The sequence below is a fragment of the Oryza brachyantha genome, chromosome 11, assembly GCF_000231095.2.
Source record: "Oryza brachyantha chromosome 11, ObraRS2, whole genome shotgun sequence".
NCBI lineage: Eukaryota > Viridiplantae > Streptophyta > Magnoliopsida > Poales > Poaceae > Oryza > Oryza brachyantha.
Window position 1 is genome coordinate 10,158,859 of NC_023173.2, and position 26,805 is coordinate 10,185,663.

Here is a 26,805-nt window from a genome sequence, read left to right on the forward strand (position 1 = left end):
ATTGCAACGTAGAGTTTTTCACAATACCAATAGTAGCCCTAGTGTTCTGAACTGCATGTGCAATTATCTTCAACCCATCTTGAGCAACAAGATTTAATATGTTACATAAACATCTCACATGAATGAAAGAACCATCACATATCAATGAAGGGACCTTACTGATGTTATAAAGTTTCTTTAGCTCTTGCACAACCTCCCTGGCACATTTGCCATTTGATGAAGCATTGTCTAGTGTGAGAGCAAATAACCTTTTCTCAATATTCATAGACATTACTCCTCTGACAAATGCATTTGCTAGCCTAGTTCCTGTATGCTTCCCATCAATATGAATGAACCTAAGTATTCTCTTTTGCATCAACCAGTTTTCATCAATCCAATGAGCAGTGATGCACATATAAGCTTTATTTTGATTTGATGTCCACATATCCATGGTTGAAGAAATTCGACTTGAAACAAATTTCAGTTCATCATACAACACTTTCCTTTTAACTTCAAACAGTTGTAGTATCTCTTTCCTAGTGGTAATGCGAGACTTGAAAGCAAAACTAGGTCAAAGAGACTTGATGAAGTCAACAAAAAACTCATGCTCAACCATAGTATAAGGGTATTCATACATAATGATAACCACGTAGAATTTTTCCAAGCTTGCTTCAGGATCATACCTGAAAGTCTAAACTTCACCCTTAACCTCAAGTTCTTGCTGACCTTTTTTCAGTGAATGAATGCGGTCCAAATGATTCCGTAAGTGTTTTGTTCCATTTACTGTCTCTGCACAAACACTCTACCACATTTTTTCCACTTTGCTTTGAGCTACTTCTCTACAATACCAGTAGTTTTATTCTTCACATGGTTAGTGTACTTAATGAAATATTTCTGAAATATTCCCACACCTTTGAGGTACACTTCTTCTGTTTCTTTACTGCAGGTTGAACATCTCTAGATAATTGCCAGTCATCTTCATTAGGAATAATAACAGGTTCTCCTTGTTGACCAACAGTGGCTGTGGTTTGCTCTTGTGGTACCTGTGCCACCAGTGCATTCGAAGTCAAATGACCAGTGCCAACAGCTGTGGAAGCAGCCGGAGAAGCTCTTGTGCTAGCACAAGTACTCATGTTTGCTTCACCACTAGCCATATTTATCCTACCACCAGACATCACAAGACAAACACTAGTTCAGAACTAAGAAATATGTGTTGAAATCATGGTACTACATATTACAAAATGGCAAACCCATAGTCCAATACTCATATAACCAGTGGAATATCACAATAACCAGTGCAAACCCACATCATAATAATATTCAGACAAATATCACAATGACCAAATAATATGAGTCCGAAAATGATGTGTAATCATGCAATCAAATGGGTTCTAAGTTCTAACAGAGAATCAGACGGGGAGATGCGGATGCTGGATCGGAGGGCGGAGGCTCGAGACGGCCGGCGGGGGGAGGAGGTCGGACAGCGCGAGGCGCACCGTCGGACAGTGCCTCGACAACAGGAGGCGGACGCTGGCTTAGACGCTGCCTGGACGGGGGGAGACGGACACCAGACGGTGCCTCGTTGGCGAGACGTGGCCGCCGGACGCCGCCTCAGTGGGGAGACGCGGACGCTGGACCAGAGGGCGGAGGCTTGAGGCGGCTGGCAGGAGGCGGAGGCCAGACGAAGGCTAGCACCTAGCGGCGGTGGCCGGTGGGTTGTGTGCGGGGTGCGGCAGTCTGAGAGCTGGGAGCCTGGGAGGCAACGAGTCGATGCCGATGCCACATGCGTGCGTGACGCCATCCCGTTCCCATGAGGTCGCGTGCGTGCGTGCGTAAGTTAGGGTTGTGTAACTGTGTTTCTATGTTGGGCCTTCAACTTGATGGGCCGAAATTAGCAAATGTCACCCACTAAATAAACCAGATATTAATCCGGGTATTATCCGGATAGTATCCACAATATATCTCGGATAATTCGTATCCGTTGGGTATTGCCCTCCCATACCCAATCTCATATCCGCCAAAAAGTACCCGGATTTGGATCCTGATCCACGTAAAATATCAGGTACCCAAATATCTGACCCGAATTTGTCCCGAATTAATATGGACCGGCGGGCAGTCGAGACATATCCGCCCCTTTTTCACCCCTAGTGATAGTCATGCCCACGGTTAAGGGCGAACTGCCAGATTCACTGTGATTAGTCTAATCATTAATAATTTGATTAATCTGAATTTTGTTTGGGAAATCTACAGCGTGGTGTAATGTTGGATAGTGGTTTGGTCTATTGCAATGTGGTGTAATGTTGGACAAAGATGTTGGTATTTTACAACTAGTTATTTACTTATGTATTTATTTATGCAATTCTACTTAAATCTTTGTGTTTTTGTTAAAGACTGCTTTGTGCAACTAATCCTAGACAATCCCTTATGTCCATTGCATCATTTATTACTCCTTTTCTGTGCTACTTGTTGAGTACGTGGTTTGGACTAACCTTGCATAATTTCCTTCTTCAGAGGTAGATTGTGAATCGGATGGAGGCGACTCTCAGGATTGAAGCTATTCGTCATTAAGGTATTGCCTGTGGTTTGGAGTCGTGCTGTGCTGAAGCCAGTCTACTTTACCTTTCCAATGCATTTCGTTTGACTATTTACTCTATTTTTAGTTGTTTCTAAGAACGATGGTTCTGTAATCAACATTGTCTATTTGTGCTATTTTTTGTGATCGATTGAAGGGGGTCATACAGTATATTACTAGGGAGTAGGGAGAGACCGGATACATGTTAATTATTGTTGTATTCCCTCAACGATGCATTAGAGCTTAATCCAATGGGAGGGAGATCAGGTTGAGGTCAAGTTCACCGATAGGTCGGTAAGCGTGGCTACGACGAGTTTTTTTAATGTTTAATTTTATTTATTTAATTATTTACCATTTTAATTTTCCGATTCAAAAAATCACAAGACTAGCCTCCTGCCGCCCTCCTGGAGGGCGGACTGCTGACGTGGCGCACGGCCGGCGCCCAGGCGGGACGGCCGTTAGCGGCGCAGCACCTGGGCGGGACGGCCGTTAGCGGCGCAGCGCGCAATTTTGCACTAAGCCCCTTTCCGCCCTTACGAAGGGCGGGAAGGGGGTAAGTGCAAAATTCGCACGGCCGGCTGACGCGCCCGTGAGAGGAGAGGGCCAGGCCATTTTGCAGGCGGCCCCGCCCTCCGTAAGGGCGGTTTAGGTTAGTTTGGCTAATTACTGTTAGGTAAAGGGTTAGATTTAGGTTAGTTTTATGTTATATTGTTTGATGTTATATTTAGTACTAAATTAAGGTAATATTTTATTAAATTGGCTTTGTATATACAACTTAAAAGAAAATATAGAAAATATATTCCGAATGTTAATAAAAGTTAAAAGCAAAGTTAAAAATTATGGAGGTTCAATCTAGGAAGTAAATTTTAATGTTACATTTAGTACTAAATTAAGCTTCGTATTAAATTGGCTTCGTATATAATAATGTCATTAAAATATATGTTGAAGTAAGGAAAAAATATTCCGAATGTTAATGCAACGTAATAGCAAAGTAAAATTGTAGCACATGAGAACGACAAAAATAGAGAAAGAACATAATGGAGCAAGAAGCGAAAATGTAGTGTGATTCCATCCCTCAATTCAGGAAACAATGTATTACAACAAAGCTCAAATCGGGATACAATTGTTGAAAATACATTGCGGTCATCTTGGGAGTTGTCCCCTTGAGCGTCGTTGTACCGGTGATCATTCGTGGTACTCCTTCTCTCGCTTGTACTCATGACATGTTTCGTCTTCAATTATTTTATGGTCATAGTACTCAGGCATGACTTCGTCGATCCACGCAGTGAAACAACACGCTCTTTGGTTCCCCTAAAAATATCGGAGATGCTCCTAAAGGAGGTTAACAAAGATAGAAACGTGGAAGGCATAATGTCATATTGGGATGATGTTTACTTACGTTGTGGTTATCGGTTATGTTTGGACAAAGGAAATATCTCCTCCCATAACTCTCCCATACCTCTGTGGTTCGAATGATGTAGTCATCTGGCAGCGATTTCCACAACTGCATATTGGACGTTCGACCCAATCTGGTACGCCGAATGGATTATTCCTCCAATCAAGGGTAGCGGCTTCTACACACCGTACGTCCTCCATCCCAGCTTGAAGGAGCTGTGAGGGGGTTTCTAGCTGCGTAATTGATGAACCTGCAACAGAAATTCTCTCTGTATCTATCCACTGTAAGAAGTTACATTGTCGTTGTTCTTCCTGCGTGAAAATAAGAATAATGTTAATCTATAAACTAGAACGTCTGGCAATATATATATATATATATATATATATATATATAAAAGAAATGGTACTTACAACGAGATCGTCGTCGACAATGCAAGGGTAAACGAAACATCGTTGGCCGAGACTTCGCCATGAAATAGATCTTACAACCTGGCAACGTTCACTGCAGTTACATTCAGGACGCTCCCTCCACATTGGTAGTCGGTTGGGATCGACCCACCAATCACGATTCTTAGCCGCTATACGCCGTTTGTGTTCAGCCTTCCTTCTGCGGTAGTCGGATATATGTTCACTTCGTGGATAGGGGCGTGAGTCATTGCGGGTGAGATTCTCTCTATCAACCCATTGAATGAATCTACATACTAGGTTTTGGTACTGGAAAATCCAAATTTCGGAAAACGATTTAGAAGGTAGGTACTTATGACAAACGTTGGGATAGGTGTTGTGGTCAACCATACCTGAGTCAAGTTTGCACATCTGAAGAACCTCCTCCCCGGACTTTCACTATGCAACGAGGCCATTAGGATGCACCGGTCATCACAATAGCAGAATGGAGTATCGCACCATGGTGACATACGACCGGCGAAAGGATCCTTTCGCAACTGGAGATGCTCAACGAACGGAGTCTCTCTCATGGTAAACAAGGAACTGACGATAAGCTTGTTTGTTCGGGTGGTGTGTGAATGTCGTCGCTGTTATAACGAGCGGCGTCGAAAGTTCGTTGTCGTGATGCGTTCAAAGTTGATTGCGACACCTCGAGCACGGGCTTTCATTCGGCCAAGCGAGTTCTGCTACAGTTTCTGTAACTGGTTGGACATGACACGACAACTCGGAAAGGGCTGTCACGCCCACGCGCAGGGGCAGAGGCTTAGCTAGGCAACATTGAACTTTCGGTGCCTCGATATACACAATTCTCACTGTCCACACGAGCCACGACAATCTACTTTCGGTGCCTCACTGTACATCGTGTCAGAACGTGCAGACGCTGAGCTTCACGACATTCAACTTTTGGCGCCCCTTGACTTTTGGTGTCTCACTGTGCATCGTGTCAGAACATGTAGACGCTGAGCTTCACGACATTCAACTTTTGGCGCCCCTTGACTTTTGGTGTCTCAATGTGCATCGTGTCAGAACGTGCAGACGCTGAGCTTCACGACATTAAACTTCCGGCGCCCCTCGACTTTTGGTGGCTCGCTATGCATCGTGTCAGAATGTGGAGACACTGAGCTTTACGACATTCAACTTTCGGCGCCCCTCGACTTTCGGTGCCTCACTGTGCATCGTGCCAGAACGTGCAGACGCCGAGCTTCACGACATTCACCTTTCGGCGCCCCTCGACTTTCGGTGGCTCGCTGTGCATCGTGTCAGAAAGTGCAGACGCAGAGCTTCACAACATTCAACTTTCGCACCCTCTCGCTATAAGAGCAACGACCTTCGCACACCAACCAAACAAACCATCCTACTCATTAATTCCTTCTCTACCATCGGAGTGGCTCCATTCGTTGAAGAAAGCTAGCAGATTATGCGCAACAGGTAAATTTGGGTCACCAACCAGCTTTTTCGGTTTCTTTCAGTACTTCAATAGATTTCTATTGTGAAATCTTGAAATGCAAATGTACTGGAAGAAACTGAAAGACTATTGGCGATCCAAATTTACCTGTTAAGCATAGCCTACTTATGGATAGAGAGCATTAAGGATAGATTGTTATTCTGATGGTTAATACACCTTACAAGCAAGGTAACAACCATAGTATATATTAAATTCAGTATGTACTTTCGATTTAACGGTAATATTTGCTAGTGTTTTCATACTTGAGGCACCGAAAGTAGATCTGTCATTTAGTTCAATTTTCCCAGTTTATGTTTCTTTTCTGTTCGGTATTGAAGTTAATTTATTTCTAACATTGTATGGTTAATTACTGCTATAAATGTCATGTAACTTGAAATAATCGTTTGTTTGATGAAATGTATTTGTAATACGGTGTGTTTGAGGTGTCTAACATCATTGGTGGAATACATGTGCGGCATAATAAACGACTAACGAATCAGATAGAACGCAGTTGTACGTTAATTCATTCAAAACATAGGTACAAACTAGTCTGGGTAATGAAGAAACGGTAATACAACTAAAGTCTGCATATAGCGGGTAGGTAACCCCACCATAAGCCCCAGGACCCCGGCGCGTGCTTTTCTTACCCTTCCCCCGCTACGCCCTCACGTGGCCCCGGGAGTACGTAAGCGGATCGGGTGGCACGCCGCGGGTAGTACGTGTGGGGGCACTGGAGTGGATGAGGTAGTAAGTTGTGTGGGAAGCGGAGCTCCACTAAGCTAGGAGGTGTTGATGACGTCCGGATCATCCTCCAAATCATCAAAATCTGGTGATCCGTGTCCCGACGAGGTACCTCCCGGCGTGTCCTGCCAAGCTGCGAAGTGCTTACAATAAAAACGAAGTTGTAAACATGTTGCGTGCTTGGAGTTATACCGGTTAGTACATTAAAATTGAGGTGTCATTCGTACCCGGTGTCGTCATGGTCCCGCCCGTAGGTGGCGCCGTCCAACCAGCCCCAGTCCATCCGGACGAGCTACCTCCCGCCGTATCCTCCCAGCCTGTGTAAGCGTACAACAAAAACAAAGTTATAAAACTATAGTACGGTCGAAGTTGTATTGGATAGCATAATACATCGAAGTTGGCATCGGTACCTTGTGTGGATGTGGTCTAGCTGGTAGGAGGGCCGTCCAACCTCCCTCTAAAGTCCATGCCCCTCCGCCATAGGAGAACAACCCTCCTGCCGACGTGGACAACGTGTGTGGGCCTGTCGTCCACGTCCACGGGTCAACCTACGAGAACGGGTCCACAGAGGTCCCTCCACGCGGCGCCTGTGTGGAGGTGCCCGCCCCGTGCATGGACGTCCACGGAGTCCACTAAGGCTCCATGGACGTGCGGCCTACCTGAGTAGAAGTACCTCCTGCGGCACTCGAGGACCCGGCGGCCTGCGTCGATGTCCTCGCACCTGTGGCCCCTAAAAAGAACGTCCGGACAGTTGTAGTTCATTTGTTAGTCTATGTAAAACTGTTAGCAGTGATGGTTACGCATCAGTGTCTCTTACCCTGGGCGGATGAACGACCACGACCACCCACCGCCGCTAAACTAACTCCACATCGGTGAACTACGTCGTCGCCACGAGAATCGAGTGCACGCACAACAGCTACAATCTTCTTCTAGATGCGATGGAAACTGATGTTCTGCTCTTGGTCCGTCAACGGGACACTAGAGTCTAGACGTCTGACAACCCCGTCCACCTCGCCCTGCACCTCACGCGAGGCGTCCACCTGTATCGAAGAACATGCGAACAATGAACAAATAATTACAGAACGTCAATCTTCGAGAATGACTACGGACTTACCGCACGAAAGTACTCCTGGTCGTGGTGCCTGAGGTACTGGTCTTCAATCCTGGCGACGTGCGCGACAAGCTCTGTAGGGGTGTGAGTAACGCGAGTACGGGTCCGTGGCTAGTACCACCGAAGGTAGTCCTCGTAGTTGCTGTCGGTGTGCGGTCGTTGCTCATCCGTGGTCTCCTCCATCGTGAGGAGCTAGTCAGCGACGTGCTCCTGCAGTCGTGGAACCCACTGAGCCCCTGGAGTCTGTCCACGTCAACTAAATCTGCAAGAACAATGACTCAATTAGCATACGAATCGTGACATACTCGTTGTTTACAAAACATTAGTACTCGTGGTCGGGAGCTGGCTCCCGTGGAATCAGGAACGACTGAAGGGGACCGAACTGACGGAGCACTCGGTAGGGACTGTGCGGCTCGACGAAGATGTCGTGCACAAGGGGTACGGTGGTCAGCCAGTACGCCTTGTCCCATGTGTAGAGAGACGAGAGACCGCGTGTAGCCCTAGCGAGGATCGCCGCATCTGTGTACGGCTCCTAAATGATGTCGCTCGCCTGAATCCGGTGGAACTCCAGCACAAACTCTGTGCTTCCCAGTCAGAAATGTACCATCGATGCAAAGTATGGGCCGACAATGAACGAATGCAAACATACATGCACTCAGTGAGAAGAACACACGTTGAAGCACATCCTGAAGCGGATTTTGAGTCGAATGGAAGGATTTGATATCATAGAAGCTTCCCGGATTTCTCTGTAAAATGACAGCTAGCAGTTTTGGAAGATTATCATATGAAGCTTCGAACGTACCAAACTGACGCTCAACAATCTTCTGCTTTGCCCTCCAAGCCTTCAAATATGAGATTGTATACTTGTACTTCTCTTCGATGTGTCGAATAATTCACTTTGGTTTATACCCTAGGTTGTTCCCAACAACACCGTACATCTCAGCGGCAATAAATACAGATGTCATGTTCCTGTGATACTTCTCAATACCTGGAACATGACAATTGTGTCTGGTCACAATTGATACATCCCAGTAATCCTTGCATTTACCCTTGTAAGCATGTACCCTCCATGGACAACCATTATCTGACTGTCCACACTTCACTTCATACACAGACTTGCTTGACTTCACCACCTAGAACTCTCTCTGTAATGATATTGCCCACTACTTAACTGCCTCTGTCAAATCCTCCTTCTCCCGATACCTTGCCCCTTGTATGACCTCATTATCCTTGTAGTCCCAAGGCACACGATGCCCTTCTCTGATTTGGAGACCAAAAAAATCCTCATTCGACCATTCTGATGGGTATACATCAACACATTCTTCATCTGTCGATTCCTCATCATCAACCCTCTCATTCTCAGTGTCTTCCCTTTCCATGGCCTCCACTATTTCAGGATGCACCTCCCCTTCATCCACTGCTCCAGTCAGACCCTTGTATTCTCCTTCCTCCCCTTCACCTTCACTACCTAATTTAGGTTCATCTCCTCTACGACTTAGCCCCGCAAGCTCTTGGGAACTCATTATCTGAGTTCCCACCTTGTTAAACACTGCAATGTCGATGACAGGTGGCCATCCTCGTTGCATTGCATTTTGCACGTACGATCTCCATGTCTCTGTTGAGGTCACCAGCATCAATTCCCAAATATTACCTTCTTCTGCCCGGCTTATTACCACTAACAAGGCTATATCTTGTGTTTCTGGGTCGTATCGAAATCCCCTCATTAACCAACTGTGAATAGCACCAAATGTCCTTTCTATCAATGCCCTTAACGATGCATTTGAATTGAGTAAGATCTACTCCATATGGACCATACATGACATTTTCTTCTCCATAGTACAGTCGAAACTGCACTTTATTGGCCATACCTACAACGGGAATGCCTTGTTTTTTTAACACATCTTTTACGACACTCATTTTAGTGTGCTTATGAATACATATTGTTCGTACGAATTATATTGTACTATATTACATCCTACATATAACTACATTTTTAACTTACATTATCTTGGCAGTAAACACTATTCTCTTAAACTATAATAAGTCCACGCAATATTTGATTGTAGGTTTGATTATATTTTACCTATAAGCGATAAATCATATTTAACTTTTAATGTCAATAGTACGGTACCAACAAGCAATCATTGTATTTTAATTACGTAAACGACAATACTAAGAAGATGCTAACAACAACAAAAACTTTAGCTTTACATTAACTTAAATATGCTTAACAGTGTCCTTGACTACAACATAAACTACTTTCATTTTCTATTTAACGTAATTATGTTTTACTATGTCTTTTTACAGTATAGATAATTTTAGTACTCACTAAGTTATACCATTACTAAGTTGTACCATCGCTAAATCAATTATCCACTAAAATTTTTTTCTAAATTGTACACTACAAATACACTTTTACTAACTAAATTACCCAATGACTACATTAATTATGTACTAATTAATTTTGTTTACCATACCGTATCAATACATTACATACGGACAAAATTATACCATCGCAAAATCATATATCCACTACTAAATTATACAATCACAACAGTAATTATGTACTATATAAATATCTTAATTATACACTCCAAATAATTTTGCTCTAACAAAATAATACAATCTCTAAATAAACAACATTTATTGAACAAAACAAATATTTCAAAAACTTACTGTAGTTCACCGAGAACCGCTCCAGAGCCCTCCCCTCAACTCTGAGTGAGTGAAGTGGGGAGGGGGGAAAATGAGGAGGGGAAGGGGCTGGCGGCCTTATATAGCGCCGCCGAATAAACCGCCCTCATGGAGGGCAGATGCGGCCGCCTGCAAAAATGGCCAGGCCCCTTCCCCCCTCCCCCCGCGGGCGTGTCGGCCGGCCGTACGAATTTTGTACTTACCCCCTTCCCGCTCTCCGTAAGGGCGGAAGGGGGCTTAGTGCAAAATTGCGCCCCGCAGCGCTAACGGTCGTCTCTCCCGGCGCCGCGCCGTGCGCCACGTCAGCATTCCGCCCTCTAGGAGGGCGGGAGGAGGCTATTCCTGCGATTTTTTTATTCAAAAAATTGAAATGGTGAATAATTAAATAAATAAAATTAAAAATTACAAAAATTCTGGCTACGACCGACCTACTCGCATGGGAACCATGGGCCAGGGGGGTTGGGGGATTCGTGCGAATATCGGCTTTTAGCATTCAGCCGATAGCAGGAGTTTCAGTAAATAGTTTAATGGGTGTTGTAGATGACCTTAAAGGCAAATTAGGTGAAGATTTTATGTCGGACTACAACTTACAAGAAGTTGATAATGGATCAAAAGATAGGTTGACAATTTAAATTTTGATGTGTAAGAGTGAACAGAAACGAAAAGATAGGATCCATTATTTTACTGGTACCTCATAATTATGTGCAGTAAAGTACTTTCAAGCAATTAAGCGCTGATGTCCTTCCCATACTTCTTTTTTCGAAGGAATATATCGGATCGCATATAGTCAGAGCTTAGCGGTGGAAAGAAATATATTTTCTCTGACAACTTCGTTCCGTTGGCATGGCACTGCCAGTGTAATTCAGAAGGTTCCCCATATGCTCGAATCCACTGATCCGCATATGCCGCGCGGCACAACTATTACATCAACATGAGCTTGGTACTTTTTTATTTAGAAATTTTGGTTTATAGTACGGGGGAAGAATCACCGCTATAGAATACCCTAAAAATGTCCGCAGCACGATGGCGTCCACCATCTACACCAGCAATGATGAATCGCATTTTATTTTGTGAAATATCACAAGAATTCAAATTTTTTGAAAAAAAATGAAGAAAAATTAAAAAAAAACTCATAGTAATGTATTGTGATAATTGTGATATACAATGATAATATTGACATATAGCGTGGTTTTTGCACACAACCCGATTACCAATTTCATGAAAATCGCCATAATTATCATCCTAGATGTTGTGATTATCATTTCTAGCAACACTGCGGTGATCATTGCTCCGTCTTCCGCACAGTTTTACCCCCAAAAGCATGATGATATCATTCCAAAATTTGAATTCAAATTCGTAGGGATTTCGCATGATTATCACTGCTCATCATGGTGCCACTAGAATGCTGTTTGGGCATATGAAACGATAAGTGAAACCCTGCTGAGGAGATGATAAGGATGGATGGATGCTGAGGCGGTGGATGACTGTGGTTAAAAGGACATCGTCTGAGTACAGAAACTGACACCTCTCTGTTATATTATTCGGTTATTTTATCAAAAACCGACACCTATGATATATTTATGCGGGTTTTGTATTTATTTTGTCTGACATACGTGGAAAAGACTACATAGATACCGATCATATAGAAATTGAAATCTATAGGAGTTAAAGCTGATCAGGGCCAGCTCTACACAACGGCTGTATGCGACGGCCTAGGGCCCAAGCCAGACGAGGGTCCACTATCCCAGATTATGTTTCGTATATTATCGTACTATCCGATACATGTGCGAAGCGCCATTCGCTATAATACATGAACTTTTTGAGTATTTCAGTTGTTGTGGTTTATTTCTCAAAATATAATTGATGATTTTCCTTCAAGAAATGCTCGTAGAAGTACATTTTTATTAAGGAAATTGCTATGTGTATGACTCAACCATTCGACTTAGATACGATCTAATTGATCAACGGCTGCAATGCCACTCACTTGTCTCCCTTTGCCTAATCTATGGTTGCATGGTTGCAGTCGTATGTAGGTAGTACAATTGGGTCGTACGTATAGCGGGACTATTTTATTAAACACAATGGGTATTAAACACAAAGAAGTTTAACTTTCAATAAAAATGAAACGTAGGGAGAGTCTTATTTTCAACTAGTCCATTTGCCATTGATTAACTACTACAGATAATAGGAGATGCAATACAATTTGACGATGCAAGCTTCATAGTCTGTATATATAGGTCCCATCGCTAACAATATACGTACCACTACACCAAGCACTCCCTAAAACTTCAAAAAGTCTATAGGGTAAACAATATACGGCCAGTATGGCACCGTTCAGTGCACGCGGGAGCAAACCTGTGCTAGTGTCGCCAGCACGGCCGAGGCCAAACGAGCGCAAGCATCTCTCCGATATTGACATGCAGCAATCTCTGCGGCTCTACGCTACGGGTGTTGAGTTTTTCGATTAATCTTCCGATCTGAATGGCTGCAGGCCACATGACCCGGCGAAGGCCATCAGGTCCGCCCTTGCGGAGGCCTTGGTGTACTACTACCCTGTTGCAGGTCGACTGACGGAAGTTGAGATGGCAAGCTGGTGGTCGATTGCACGGCGGAAGGGGTGGTGTTTGTGGAGGCTGATGCAGATGTGCGGCTAGAGGAACTTGGCAGGCCGCTTGTGCCGCCCTACCCATGTGTGCAGGAGTTCCTGTGTGAACCCGGTGACACTAAAGTGGTGGTCGGCAAACCATTGTTCTTTCTACAGGTACTGTCTTTTACTTTCTTTTATATATATATATATATATATATATATATATATATATATATATAACTCCCTTTTACTTTGAATTTTGCAAGCATTTCAGTATTGTCAAAATTATAGAAATATGTAGTTTTGGGGCCTAGTTTTCAATTGCCGCTGTTGATCTTCCAGTGTACCCCCTACATATATTTACAAATAAAAAGTAATTTGTGAATTAAGCTTTTATGTATGTTTTCTTAGCAATCTAAAAGTAAAGGTTGAATAATAAATTACAATAAAAAAAACGCAAAATCGAGTACAAATTTAAGATTAAATTAAATTTTGGCTTATAAATATAAGGTGAAGCGAAAAGGTGAGAGTGTTAGATCCGTTAACCTCACAAATTTCATGTAACCATGGAACCACGTGTGGATGATTTATCACCATCTATTTACAAGTCTGTATTTTAGCGTGAACAAGTTTTGCAATCTTCACATTAGTTTGAATGTCAGTGGCTGAACCAATGTCACTAAACGGTGTATTTTTAAAATATATATATATAGAGAGAAGTTCATCGTCTCACGTTTCCTATAAGCATGTTCTGAAATGAACAGAGATTATCAGCCCCATCTGCTTCTGTCTGTGTTTATAAGTCAAAATTTAAATTTTAAATTTTAAATTTGGAGATGATTTTGTGGTTTTCCGCCGAAGTTTATTTTCTATCCTCGACATTTAGATTGCTAAAAATACATATATAACTTTTTATTTTCAAATTATTTGGCAAATATGTCATTTGGTTTCTTCCATTAAAAAGCCAAACATTCACCCCCTATTATGATAAAAATTTACAAAATTTGATGTCGAAGAAGGATGTTGAGAATGATAACAATCATAAACGATACTGGTCTAGGTCGAGCGTCCGACAAGAGACATGGGGTGATTGTTTGGCTTTCTTCATCAAAAAGTCAAACGGTATATTTGGAAACATAAAATAATTAATAAATAAAAAATTTATGTATGTATTCCTACTGATCTAGAAGCCAGTGTCAGAAAAATAAACTTTAGTGAAAAATCCCAAAATCAGTAGAAATTTGAATTTTGGCTTATAAGCATAAACATAAGCCAAAAGATGAGGGGTGGCAAATCGTTAAACAATTATCCACTAAGCCACTCCTTCATGTCATCCCATGAGCATCCTCCTCCTCATCTACCTCACCTCCGTCATCGGTCTCTATCTCATCCTAGGGGGCTAGCCAATGGTGCCGCCTAAAGGGCCCGCTACTGTGTCCTAGAGGTCCTTGCCCAAGGAACCTAATGTGAGATCATGTATTGTGGGTCAACGGTGTTATAAGGTCAAAAAAGTACTACGACCGTCCCAATACAAGTGCATTTCTGGAGTACTGTGTCCAATGTCTGACCGTTCATCATATCTGAAAAATTTATAAAAGAAAATAAAAGTAATCACATTGTCGGAGAGTGAATCCCCTCTAGCGGGAAGCCACGAGGCCCCCCTTTTGTTGATTTGGCTAGGGGAGTGAGCGAGAGCGAGTCTGCCGCCGAGATATGAGAGGGGCCGGGCCCCTCAGGACACGCGTGAACACAGTGATGTATACAGGTTCGGGCCGTCGAGAGGAATAACACCCTACTCCTATGACTAGTTGCTTCGGGTGTAAGAGATTACACCCGGGGCAGGCTCATTGGCTAACTACACTGAGTCTGTGTGTTTCTTGTTGTCTAGGGGGAATTAAGTCCTCTTCTTCTAAGGCAAGGGCCTCATTTTATATGTCAAGGGGCTCCTACACATGCCTAGATTCGAGATCTCCAAGTCTAGGAAATACAAATGTTTTAGGGCATTTAATACCTGTCTTAATCCGAAGGGGGTGGCTACAACGCACACCTTTTCGGGGATGGGCCACATCCCATCATGACATGGGTGGAGCAGCCGATGTCCGCTTACATTTAATGTTGAGTCTCCTGGTCCCTTTGTATCCAAGGCACGGCGTGGGCAATGATGGGTAGACTCGACAACAATGCGCCCTTCGGTTCTCACAGGGCTGGGAGCCGAAGAATCACTTCCATTAATGGCCGATGGGATGGGGCTGACATGAGTCCTATCCCCTGCTGGGGCAGGCGCATGCTCCTGACATGCTATCGTTCCACTGTCACGTCCGTCAATTCAGCGGATACTTATCGTGCTCTCCCGCACACCTCATTAAATGCAGCACCATGCAGTCGGCGGAGCGCATTTAATGCAACAAAAGAATACCGTATATTGGGTCCCTCAGCTTGCATGTTTTAGATACACGAACCAAGGGCCCGAGGGGTTGGGAAGGCCCGACCCCCTCCTTCCTTTGGATGGCCACCTCTCTAGCTTGGGCCCGAGGCCCTTTTGGGGCAAGCCACATTGATCGGGGGTCGACCACCCTACTGAAGGCCGTAGGTCAGGACTAGTGCTCATGACTACCTTGACATTTTCATCGAAAAGAACATGGTAATGTGTTGGACGTCATGATCTCTTCATGCAGCATACCCCGGGGCCTGGGCCAATTTCACCGACAGTAGCCCCCGACATCGACTCTTGGCCGGCACCCCTTGTGGGTGGGCCAGGGTCAGTGCCAAATACCCCAGCGAACGGTGAGAGGGCCCTGCTTGCCAACAACATGGCTACAGCGGGCACGTACACCTTCGTCAATGGTGTGTCATCTTCATCGTCCACGTCAATGTGTTAGCACGCGGTGATTGACCTACCGTCAGGGGCATGGCTGCCGGTGGTAGTAGATCCCACTCGCCCGGCGCCCCTTTTAGGTTGCCGCCTCCGAAGTCAAGGCGCCACTCGCCCACGTTGCACATCTTGTACGAGTTGGTGAGGAATGTGGCCTCGGGAGACAAGGAGGAAGGCGGTGATGGTCGCAAGATTCAAGGCGACGAGGCACATCAGAGCTGTATAAAGGGCAGTGCCAGGAGTTTGTTCTGTTCCTCTTGCTGCTTTCGCAAGAGCTCTATGCCCATGCCTTCATCTCTTCCCACTATTGAGCTCTCTAGCATGTAGTTGTGTTACTCGCTCTCACCCTGCCATCCTCATCATCATGACACGTGGGACATCTCCCTTGGGTGGCGGCATTCTCCCACCTTCGTGCATCACAAGAAAAAGGCGTACGAACTAGGCAAGGAGATTCCTTTTAGTGCCACTAGGGCAAGCGGCGGTGACCTATTGGGAGGGCCATCCTTCTCCATAATACCCGCACTAGTCGATCTTCTTCCTCGCCTATACAATGGTGGGGTTCGTGCCACCCTTCTCCCTCTTCTTTCGTGAAGTACTAGACTTCTACAAATCCAGATAGCACCCCCACCCTTGACTCAGTGCTAATGTTGTCCATCTTCGCACACTTGTACGAGATGTTCATCGGGGTGTAGCTGACCGTTCCACTCTTCCACATGTTCTACTACCTCCAGCCGACGTCTTCGGTGATGGAGGTGGGGGTGTTTCTTCCAGCTACGCTCTAAGCTCCGGTCACCCTACATTGTCCAACCGTTAAGCAACAAGTGGGACAACAGGGAAGGCGATTGGTTCTACACCACTCTTTCAGATTAGCCTCGCCTTCATCTCCCCACCATACCATCGGTGCCGTTGCCACGCTAGTGGAACGCGCCGAGGGTGGGGAGCACATTTGACATGGCTCTCGACTCCCTTGCTGGTCTGCGCAACTCGGGACTGACTCGGGCCATGGTCTTTGGGAACTTCACCCGTCGGCAGATCGCGCCACATCAGAGGTGGGATCAGGGCGCATAGACGTAAGCTGGTCTCCAAATCGCTCACCAATCTTGTGAAATTATCATAGTCTTTTTGGTTCTAATCAACATCCTCAGCTTCCCACAACATTGCATTAAGACTATCATTCTTGATATCGATCATTTCACTGCCTGAAGGACAAGGAACAAACATGCCATCTTCTTCATGTTCTTCAATTTGTTCACCCATCGCTTCATGTTCAACGGTAGTAAGTGACTCCTCTCCATGAGTAGTCCAACACGTGTAACCCTTAGTGAATCCTCGACGAATCATATGAGAGTGTACTTGTACTCGATCGGCAAACATTTTCTCATTTTTGCGTTCAACGCATGGACATGTCATATATTTTTTAGACTTTTCATTCATGTGTTCCTCGGCAACATTTAAGTAGTCTTGGACTCCACTTCTATATTCTTCGCTAAAGCCGGTCTACTCCGTACATCCAATTTCTATACATGACCAAACCTGCAAAAGCAATTTTGTTATAAATATATATTTGCTATTATATATAATTTATGTAGATTTTTTTTCTTACCTTTGCCAAATATATACTTCTCCACACTTTACCTTCGAATCAACGACAACGAAATACTGCAGTTCATGAAATGTAGTTATTTGGACATATTAATTGTTTGGTAAAAATTATATTTTTTGCAATGTCTCATTGTCACATATATTACCACACCTTTTCCCAATTAATTAAATTTGGATCAACAACTCGCCCCCTCTTAGCTCCCACCAAAAATATAAACAGTGGGATAGGGAATGTGATACATATATATAGTGAACCAACTATCTGGTACAGTCCTTCTTTCATGGGCGTAAACATCTAACCGTCATGGGTTAAATCATCGGTGACAGGCAATAATTCAAGGACTATCATGGAACAAACATCTTTGATGGCCCAGAATTACGGCTCTTCGTCGATAACTCATCTCTGTTGGGCTGATCCTTACAGCCCATCATGGACAAATCTTCTTGTCGGGCTACAATTTTTGGCCCATCAGAGATGATTCGTTTATGACAGGTTGTTGCTCAGGGCCCGTCACGGACAGAATGCCCCCGTGACGGGCTACTCTTCTAGCCCGTAGTAATAGCTTGTGATCGGCCAAATATTCTGCCAGTCATAGATTTCATCTCATCGGTGATGAGCCGGACCAGACATAGTCATCCATAATGGGGCCTGTCAAGGCCTATCAAAGATGGCTTTGCCTATGACGGGCTCTTGGGCTCCGTCATGGTTGGCCCGTAATATTTGTAGAGATTTATACTAGTGAGTCGGTTTTGAAGAATATGTACGGTCAGGCGCATGACATAGCCCAAGAAAATGGCCACTCTCCCACTCATTCCGTGATGCACACATGCACCACTAGTGCCTCTCTCTTTCTTTCTCCTTCCTTGTCTACGATATGGGGGGTGATTGTTTGATTTTGTTTCATGAAAAAGCCAAATGGCTACTTGCAAAAAAAATAATTTGTATATAAACTTTTATATGCATATTCTTAGTGATCTTAAAAGTCTTGGCTTTGGTGAAGAAAACCCCAAAATCAATTCAAAATTTAAGGTGAAAAATTAAAATTTTGGCTTATAGGCATAAGCCGAAGCATAATGATGGGATGTGCTTATAATCTCTCACCTCTTTCTCTCTCTCTACCTACTTCTCTCTTTGCATACGTGAATTACCATGTTTGAATCGATTTTGACCTAAACTGTTTATCCATCTGTGATCCAATTACATGTGTATTGTATTTAATGAAACCAAGTCTTAAGATCAATATATCACAATTATATTCTGATGAAAACAATGGATATGTTTCAACCAAAAAATTTTATACTAGAATTCATGTCTGTTGAATTATTAAGTGTTTGTGTTTGCACTAACACATTTGCAACTTTCTTATGTGGTGTTCTTTGATTGTTGTAGCTATTGTTTAATTTTCTATGTTTCAAGCTACAACTTCATGTTTCATGTGCGGTATAAAAATATTGCAACAGTGCAATATTTGATATGTTTTTGTCATGATTTGATATGTTTTTGTCATGATTTAATTGTAATGAAACAACAGTGCAATCATAACACAGATCATATAAGTAGTTTATAAGAGATTGTTTTAAAGATTGATAAGAGAGAGAGGTATTCTATATTTTCCATCCAATTTGGAGCCGAATGGGTATTTGCCCCCATTGTTTCTTAGGGATAATATCTAATTATTTCTTTTGTAGCAATAATAATATATGTGTTTGTTAGTAAAAAAATATTTTTGTTGATAAAGAAGTGATCTCTCTAGGTAAAAACAGTGCATAATATTATACTGTTTGTATGGTTGTTTCTGATCATGGTGTTATTTATGTATGTACGGTACAGGTGACACGACTAAAATGTGGAGGATTTGTATTGGCTGTCGTATCTGCCATAACATAAGCGATGGTTTTGGCATGACTCAGTTCATTAGAGCTATAGGAGACATTGCACGTGGTGAAGCATTACCGACCATATATCCTTTATGGAATACGGAGCTTTTTACTATGTATTTTTCACCTAGGATAACGCACATGCACAAGGCATATGAGCCACTCCTTGCTGATAATCCACTCAATGATATAATGCAATCTACTCCAGCTCACAACATGGTAAGACAATACTTTCTGTTTGGGCCAACAGAGATATCTGCTATGATGTCACGCCCAGAAATTCCTCACACGAATTTCTGAACTTAATTGTGTATTAAATCCCTGTCCAGGACCAGCCAGAGTACACAAAAAGACAATGTTGATTACATAACCATCGTTCTTAGAAACAACTGAAAATTACACTTATTCTAGCGGAAAGAAAAAGGTAGACTAGCTCCAACGGGTACGGCTCCAGTCCACAGGTAACACTTCGACGGCGGAACAGCTCACTCCTGAGAGGCACCTCCAACGGACTCGACTTCTAGCTCTGGGGTGGGAAAGTTAAGCAAGGCTGAGTACAAACCACCGTACTCAACAAGTAACACGGACAAGGGGGAAATAAATGATGCATAGGGATTAACAAGGACAGGCTAGGGTTAGTTGCAATAAAGAAGCAGTTAAACAAATAACAGAGATTAAAAGAATAACAGGTAATTGAATACAGTAAAGCACAAGTAAATAACAGTTGTAAAATACCACAACACTGTCCAACGTTACACCACGTTGCAACAGGCCCAACCACTACTCAACGTTACACCACGTTGCAGTAGTCCCGAGTGACAAACCAATTACTCAAGTTATTAAAGGTTCACTAATCACAGTGAAGCTGGGAGCTCGCCCGTAACCGTGGGCACGGCTATTCGAATAGTTTATACTCTGATCAGAGGTATACTACTGTACCCACAAGACACAACTTCACTACACTTGAACGTGCACCGACATACCACCATGGTATACCGGAAAGTAGACCGTGATAGGACCCGTAACACAACCCTCTCTTTTTAATCGTACCACACTTCAGGTTTCACCCCCTCCTTTACACCAAGTCGGGCAGTCCCCTCTTGTGCCTTGGCAGATCCGGAAGCAGCAGAGGCTTTTGTTACACCACGATTGCCCGTCCATACTCCATCACGCCTACCCTTGTCACGGTACGTCAAATAGTTCGAAGTCATGCTTCAAATCCCACCTTACCCATTTCGGCATGTGGTTAGCACTTAATTACTTCCAGGGTTTCCCGTGAACCGGTCCTTAATTACCATGGGTGCGACTCTCGAAACCATGCACCCACAGCGCACCATTATCAATATTTTAGTTGACAGTAACCCGAACCGGGTAATGAATCAATATCTCAGCTATTCAGAACTAAGCATGATTAAATGTGATCCCATAAGCTATTTATTCTAAGCATGGCTAAGCATTAACCTAGGCCTAACTCTAATCAATTTACCCCTGGTCCAGCAGTGAATAAAGTTGGATAAACAACGGCATAATAATAAGGTTTACCCGGAAAATAACATACAGTAAATACTTTAATTAAAACAATACATATTTGAATTAATAAAGTGGGGAATTTGCAATAATGGGTTCAATATGATCAAAGATGAGTGTCACTTGCCTTGCTCTGGCCCTTGGGAAACTTCGGCGACGATCTCGAAGTAAACCGGCTCTTCGGCGAGGTCCGAATCTAAGCGACAAAGCACAAAAATAAATAAAACAGGCACAAACTCTACTGAAACAGCAAAAGAAAGTATTTTTAATGGATTCTTGACAATTTTATGAATTTAATGAAATTTGAATGGACCTAAACGGAGACTAGATGAATTACTTATGAATTTTAGAAGTTTTCTGGGTTTTTTAGCTAAACAGAAAAGTCTTAAATCAATTATTGCGCAATTAATGGGGCTGCTGACGTCAGCAAGGAGAGAGGAGTCTGACGGCTGACAGGTGGGGGCCACCTATCGGTGAGAGAGAGGGGGAGGGAGAGACTGACACGCGGGCCCGGGGAGGAGAGAGAGGAAGGGAGGGCGCGGTGGCGACTGACGAGTGGGGCCCACTCGTCAGCGAGGCTGGAACAGAGAGGAGGGGAGCGGAGAACGCGGCCAGCGGCGGGAGCTGCGGGCGGCGCGGCGGCGGTGGCGCACGGCGACGGCGACGACGGCGCGATGGCGACGGCGACGACGGCGCGACGGCGACGACCGGCGTCCGGTGACAGCGCGTGGCGCGGGACCGAGCGCGGCACACGGCGACGGCGGCACTTCGGCACGGCGACGGCGGGCGGGCGCGGGAAGCGGCCATGTGGGAAGGCGCGGGTGGCGCGAGGACAGCGTGACGACGGCGGAGCTGGGCGACGGTCTGGCAGGGGCTGCCGGCGACCGGCGGAGTCTGACGACGACGGCGCGGGGGAGAGCTCGGCGGCGATGATGGAGGGAACGGGAGAGGGAGAGGGGAAACGCTCACCGGCGGCGACAGGGATGGCGGGGCGTCGGTGTCACACCCGGAGCTTCGTCCTAAGCTTAAGTCGTAAAAAGAAATCCGTAAATAACAATTGGCTTAATTAACTCAGGAAAAATCCCTCTAATAGGAATTAACTCAATTAAATCGTGGCTCGCAAATCGACTAACAGGATTTAAATTCAAATTGCAGAAGTATAAAATTCGGCCAAACAAATTAATTTAAAACTCGGCAAAAGTGGGGTTTTCCTTTTTCTCTCCTTTTCCTTTCTTTTTCCCTTCCTTCTCAAATTGGGCCGAAGTCCAATTTTCCTCCCTCTCTCTTTTTACTTTTTCTTTTTCTTTTTCTTTTCCTTCCCGGGCCGGCCCAGCCGAGCCGGCCCGTCTTCCCGCTCGGCCGGCCCAGCCGAGCCGGCCTCCCTCCGCCCGCCGCGCGCGCCCCCGCCTGGGCCGCGGCCTCGGCCCGTCGCCAGCTCGCCCGCTCGCCGCACCGCGAAGTCCGCGCCGCCTCCTCCTCTCTCCCGCGCCACTGACAGGTGGGGCCCACCTGTCAGTGACCGTTCGCCGCGCCGCGCCCGCGCCCGCGCCGAGTCCGACTCCGTCCGCCGCCGCGCCGCAACCGCCGCTGCCGCAACTGCCGCCGCCGGGACCGCGTCGTCGCCGACTCGGTCTCCAACCTCCGCCCGCCCTAGCCGGTCGCCGCCACACTATAAATCCCCTCCGCCGCCGCGCCGTCGCTCGCTTTCCATCGTCGCTCGAGTCGCCGCCGCGCTGCCGCCGTTCGCCGCCACCGCGCAATCTCGCCACCAGTCACCGGTCGTCGCCGCCTAGCCGCGTCACCACCTCCGTCCCTCTGTCGCCGGCTTGTTGCCACCCTCGCCGTCACCAGGGAGCCTCCTCGGCGCCGCGCGTTCCCTCGTCGCCCGGCCGCCGCCGCGTCTCGCCCGTCGCTGCCGCCGATCGATCTCCACCGCCACCACCGATCTCCCGCACCCGCCCGCGTCGCCACCTTCGCCTCGGTCTCGCCGACCCGTCCGCGCCCTCGCCGCCGCCGGTGAGCCTCCGCACCCACCTCCCCTCTTTCTTCCCCCTTCCCGGCCACCGCCGCCGAGTCGCGTGCCGTCGCCGGACGAGGCCGAAGCCCGCCGCTCCCGTCGGTCACCGTGGTCGTCGTCGCCTCCGCGTCGCCGACGTCTGGCCGCCGCCTCTTGCGCCCACGTGTGCCGCGCTGCCGCCGCTCGCCAGTCGCCGTCGCCGCTGTTCTGCCGGGTTGCGCCCGTGCGTCGCCGCCCCGGTCATCGTCGTCGTCGCGCCGTCGCCGCCCGCCGGTCGTCACCTTCGCGCCGTCGCCGTCGCCGTCGCGCCGCCGTCGCCGTGCGCCGCCGCCGCGTCGCCCGCCGCTCCCGCCGGTCGCCGCCGTCCGCCCGAGCTGCGCTCTGCTCTGTTCCTCTCTCGCTGACGAGTGGGCCCCACCCGTCAGTCTTCCCCGCGCCCCTCCTTCCTCTCTCCTCCCGTGGGTCCCGCGTGTCAGTCTCTCCCTCTCCCTCTCTCTCACCGACAGGTGGTCCCCACCTGTCAGCCGTCAGTACCCTCTCTCCTCGCTGACGTCAGCAGCCCCATTAATTGCGCAATAATTGATTTAGGACTTTTCTGTTTAGTTAAAAACCCAGAAAACTTCTAAAATTCATAAGTAATTCATCTAGTCTCCGTTTAGGTCCATTCAAATTTCATTAAATTCATAAAATTATCAAGAATCCATTAAAAATAGTTTCTTTTGCTGTTTCAGTAGAGTTTGTGCCTGTTTTATTTATTTTTGTGCTTTGTCGCTTAGATTCGGACCCCGCCGAAGAGCCGGTTTACTTCGAGATCGTCGCCGAAGTTCCCCAAGGGCCAGAGCAAGGCAAGTGACACTCATCCTTGAACATATTGAACCCATTATTGCAAATTCCCCGCTTTATTATTTCAAATATGCATTGTTTTAATTAAAATACTTACTTTATGCTATTTTTGGGTAAACCTTATTATTATGCCGTTGTTTATCCAACTTTGTTCATTGCTGGACCAGGGGTAACTTGATTAGAGTCAGGCCTAGGTTAATGCTTAGCCATGCTTAGAACAAATAGCTCATGGGATCACATATAATTATGCTTAATTCTGGATAGCCGAGATAATGATTCACTACCCGGTTCGGGTTAATGTCAACTAAAATATTGATAATGGTGGGCTGTGGGTGCATGGTTTCGAGAGTCGCACCCATGGTAATTAAGGACCGGTTCACGGGAAACCCTGGAAGTAAATAAGTGCTAACCACATGCCGAAATGGGTAAGGTGGGATTTGAAGCATGACTTCGAACTATTTGACGTACCCAGGCAAGGGTAGGCGTGATGGAGTATGGACGGGCAATCGTGGTGTAACGAAAGCTTCTCCTGCTTCCGGATCTACTGAGGCACAAGAGGGGACTGCCCGACTTGGTGTAAAGGAGGGGGTGAAACCTGAAGTGTGGTACGATTAAATAGGGAGGGTTGTGTAACGGGTCCTATCACGGTCTCCTTTCCGGTATGCCGTGGTGGTATGTCGGCGCACGTTCAAGTGTAGTGGAGTCGTGTCTTGTGGGTACAGTAGTACACCTCTGATCAGAGTATAAACTATTCGAATAGTCGTGCCCACGGTTACGGGCGAACTCCCAGCTTCACTGTGATTAGTGAACCCTAATAACTTGAGTAAAATCTGGTATCACTTGGGACTACTGCAACGTGGTGTAACGTTGAGTAGTGGTTGGGCCTGTCGCAACGTGGTGTAACGTTGGACAGTGTTGTGGAATTTTACAACTGTTTACCTATTTATGCTTCACTGTATTTAATTACCTTTATTCTTTAAGCTCTGTTATTTATTTAAATTGCTGCTTTATCGCAACTAACCCTAGCCTGTCCTTGTTAATCCCTATGCATCATTCGTTTTCCCCTTGTCCGTGTTACTTGTTGAGTACGGTGGTTTGTACTCAGCCTTGCTTAACTTTCCCAACCCAGAGCTAGAAGCAGAGTCCGATGGAGGTGCCTCTCAGGAGTGAGCTGTTCCGCCGTCGAAGTGTTGCCTGTGGACTGGAGCCGTACCCGCTGGAGCTAGTCTACCCCTTTGTTTTTCTTTCCGCTGCATTTCCGCTAGAATAAGTGTAATTTTCAGTTGTTTCTAAGAACGATGGTTATGTAATCAACATTGTCTTTTTGTGTACCCTGGCTGGTCCTGGACAGGGATTTAATACACAATTAAGTTCAGAAACTCGTGTGAGGAATTTCTGGGCGTGACAAGTTGGTATCAGAGCCTCCTTTGACCGTAGGATCAGCCCAATGGAAACCCTAAGAGCCCTCTGCTTTTCATGTTTGTGCATAGTTTGCGAAAGTGAGAGTGTTTGGAAAATGGGTTAGAGCTTTTCAAAAGCGTGAGTGATTTAAAAAGACAAAACCCCTTTTGTTGAAAAGCGTGAGTAAATCGATTTACGGGTAAAACTTTATTTACTTTCTTTCTTTTATGATTTATTTATCTTGAAATAAAATTTTGCATCTATTGATTCCAAATCCTTGTGTTCTTTAGATGGCTGACCACCCTTTGTACCATCGTGGAAACGGGATGACTGGATTCGTGGCAGAGTTGGCAAGAGTCTCGTTCACCGCTGGATACCCCTATGAGCCGGAGTACACCACGATCCATCCTCTTGAAGGCGAGTTTCCCCACCGAGTAAGATTGGAGCTACATGGAATCCCCGGTTTCCTCCCTAACTTGGAAGCAGAAGGAGCTGGAGGTTCGCATGAGCATGCCTGCCAGGAAGCTGCCTACAGTCTGATGACAACGCTCAGGGCCAGGCATGACCTGACGTTTCGGCATTCGGCTTATCGGTATCACCCTGGTCGTGGATCCAATTCCATGGTCAGTAGGTTTCGGTCTGCCCGAAGTGAGCAAGACCCTACCTTCGGTAGCATGTGCACGGTGCTGCAGGGCCTCGACCAGATGCATCACGACCTCCACGAAGCGTCCAAGGCTCTGAACGACGCCAAGCTCACTCAGATCGTTCGTCTGCAAGATGAGGTCGACCGCTTGAAGAAGGAGAATGCCAGGCTCAAAGGACTCCCAGAGCCCGGAGGTGCAAGGTGTCGCACGACGGCAAGGAAGCGAACCCGTGGACCGCCCAGAGTTCAGTCCTACCCCGGTGCCCCGGATGGATCAGGACCCCTGATGCAGATAGTGCCAACCTCTCCGACCCCAGTGCCCGAGGAAGGTGTCTCCCCGTTCAACGCAACAAGGAACCGCAACAGGGTCGTCACGGTCTCCAGCAGCAGTGAGTCCGCTTCTGGTGAAGACGAAGATGGTCTCCCTAGCAACTCAAGAAGCCGCTCTGAAGACGAGGAAGAAGATCCGTCCCCTGTCGTCGATCGTCGCTCTCCTTCCGTGCCCTAGACGCCGCCCTTAGCTTCGTTTTAGTCGTTGTGTGCTAGTTTTGGTGTGTTAGGTTTGCTTCGCTTGGGGCTAGTGGTGAACCATAGCAGTAGTGGGGTTATGGTTGTGCCGCCAGGAGTTGTGTGGTTTTTAAGTGTGTTTCTTAAGCAAGACAATTACAGTTCACTAATTAAATAAAGCCCCTGTTTGCTTAGTCGTTTCTTTTTCTTCTTTCTCTTTCTGTCCTCCCGCCCCGCAGATGGTGAACACCCGCCACGGCAACCGCGACACCGACCAGTCCAGCACCGGAGGACCGCCCCCGCCGCCCCCACCAGAGAACCCGTCGCTTGCCCAGGTTCTTGCTAACCAGACGCAGATGCTCTCTTGGATGATGCAGCAGATGCAACAGCAACAGCAGCAACACCAACAACTGCTACAGCAGCTTCTAAATCAAAGTCAGAATAACCAGCAACAGCAGGGACCACCCCCAGTGCAGTCCAAGTTGCCGGAGTTCCTCCGCGTCCGTCCCCCAACTTTCTCAAGCACCACCAACCCCATGGAGGCAAGT

The 26,805-nt window shown here is 46.2% G+C and overlaps 1 pseudogene; it reads left to right on the top strand.

Annotated features, from left to right (window-relative positions):
• Window positions 1-12,704: 12,704 nt before the first annotated feature.
• LOC102712205 overlaps window positions 12,705-26,805 on the top strand; it is a 31,857-nt pseudogene continuing 17,756 nt past the window's right edge.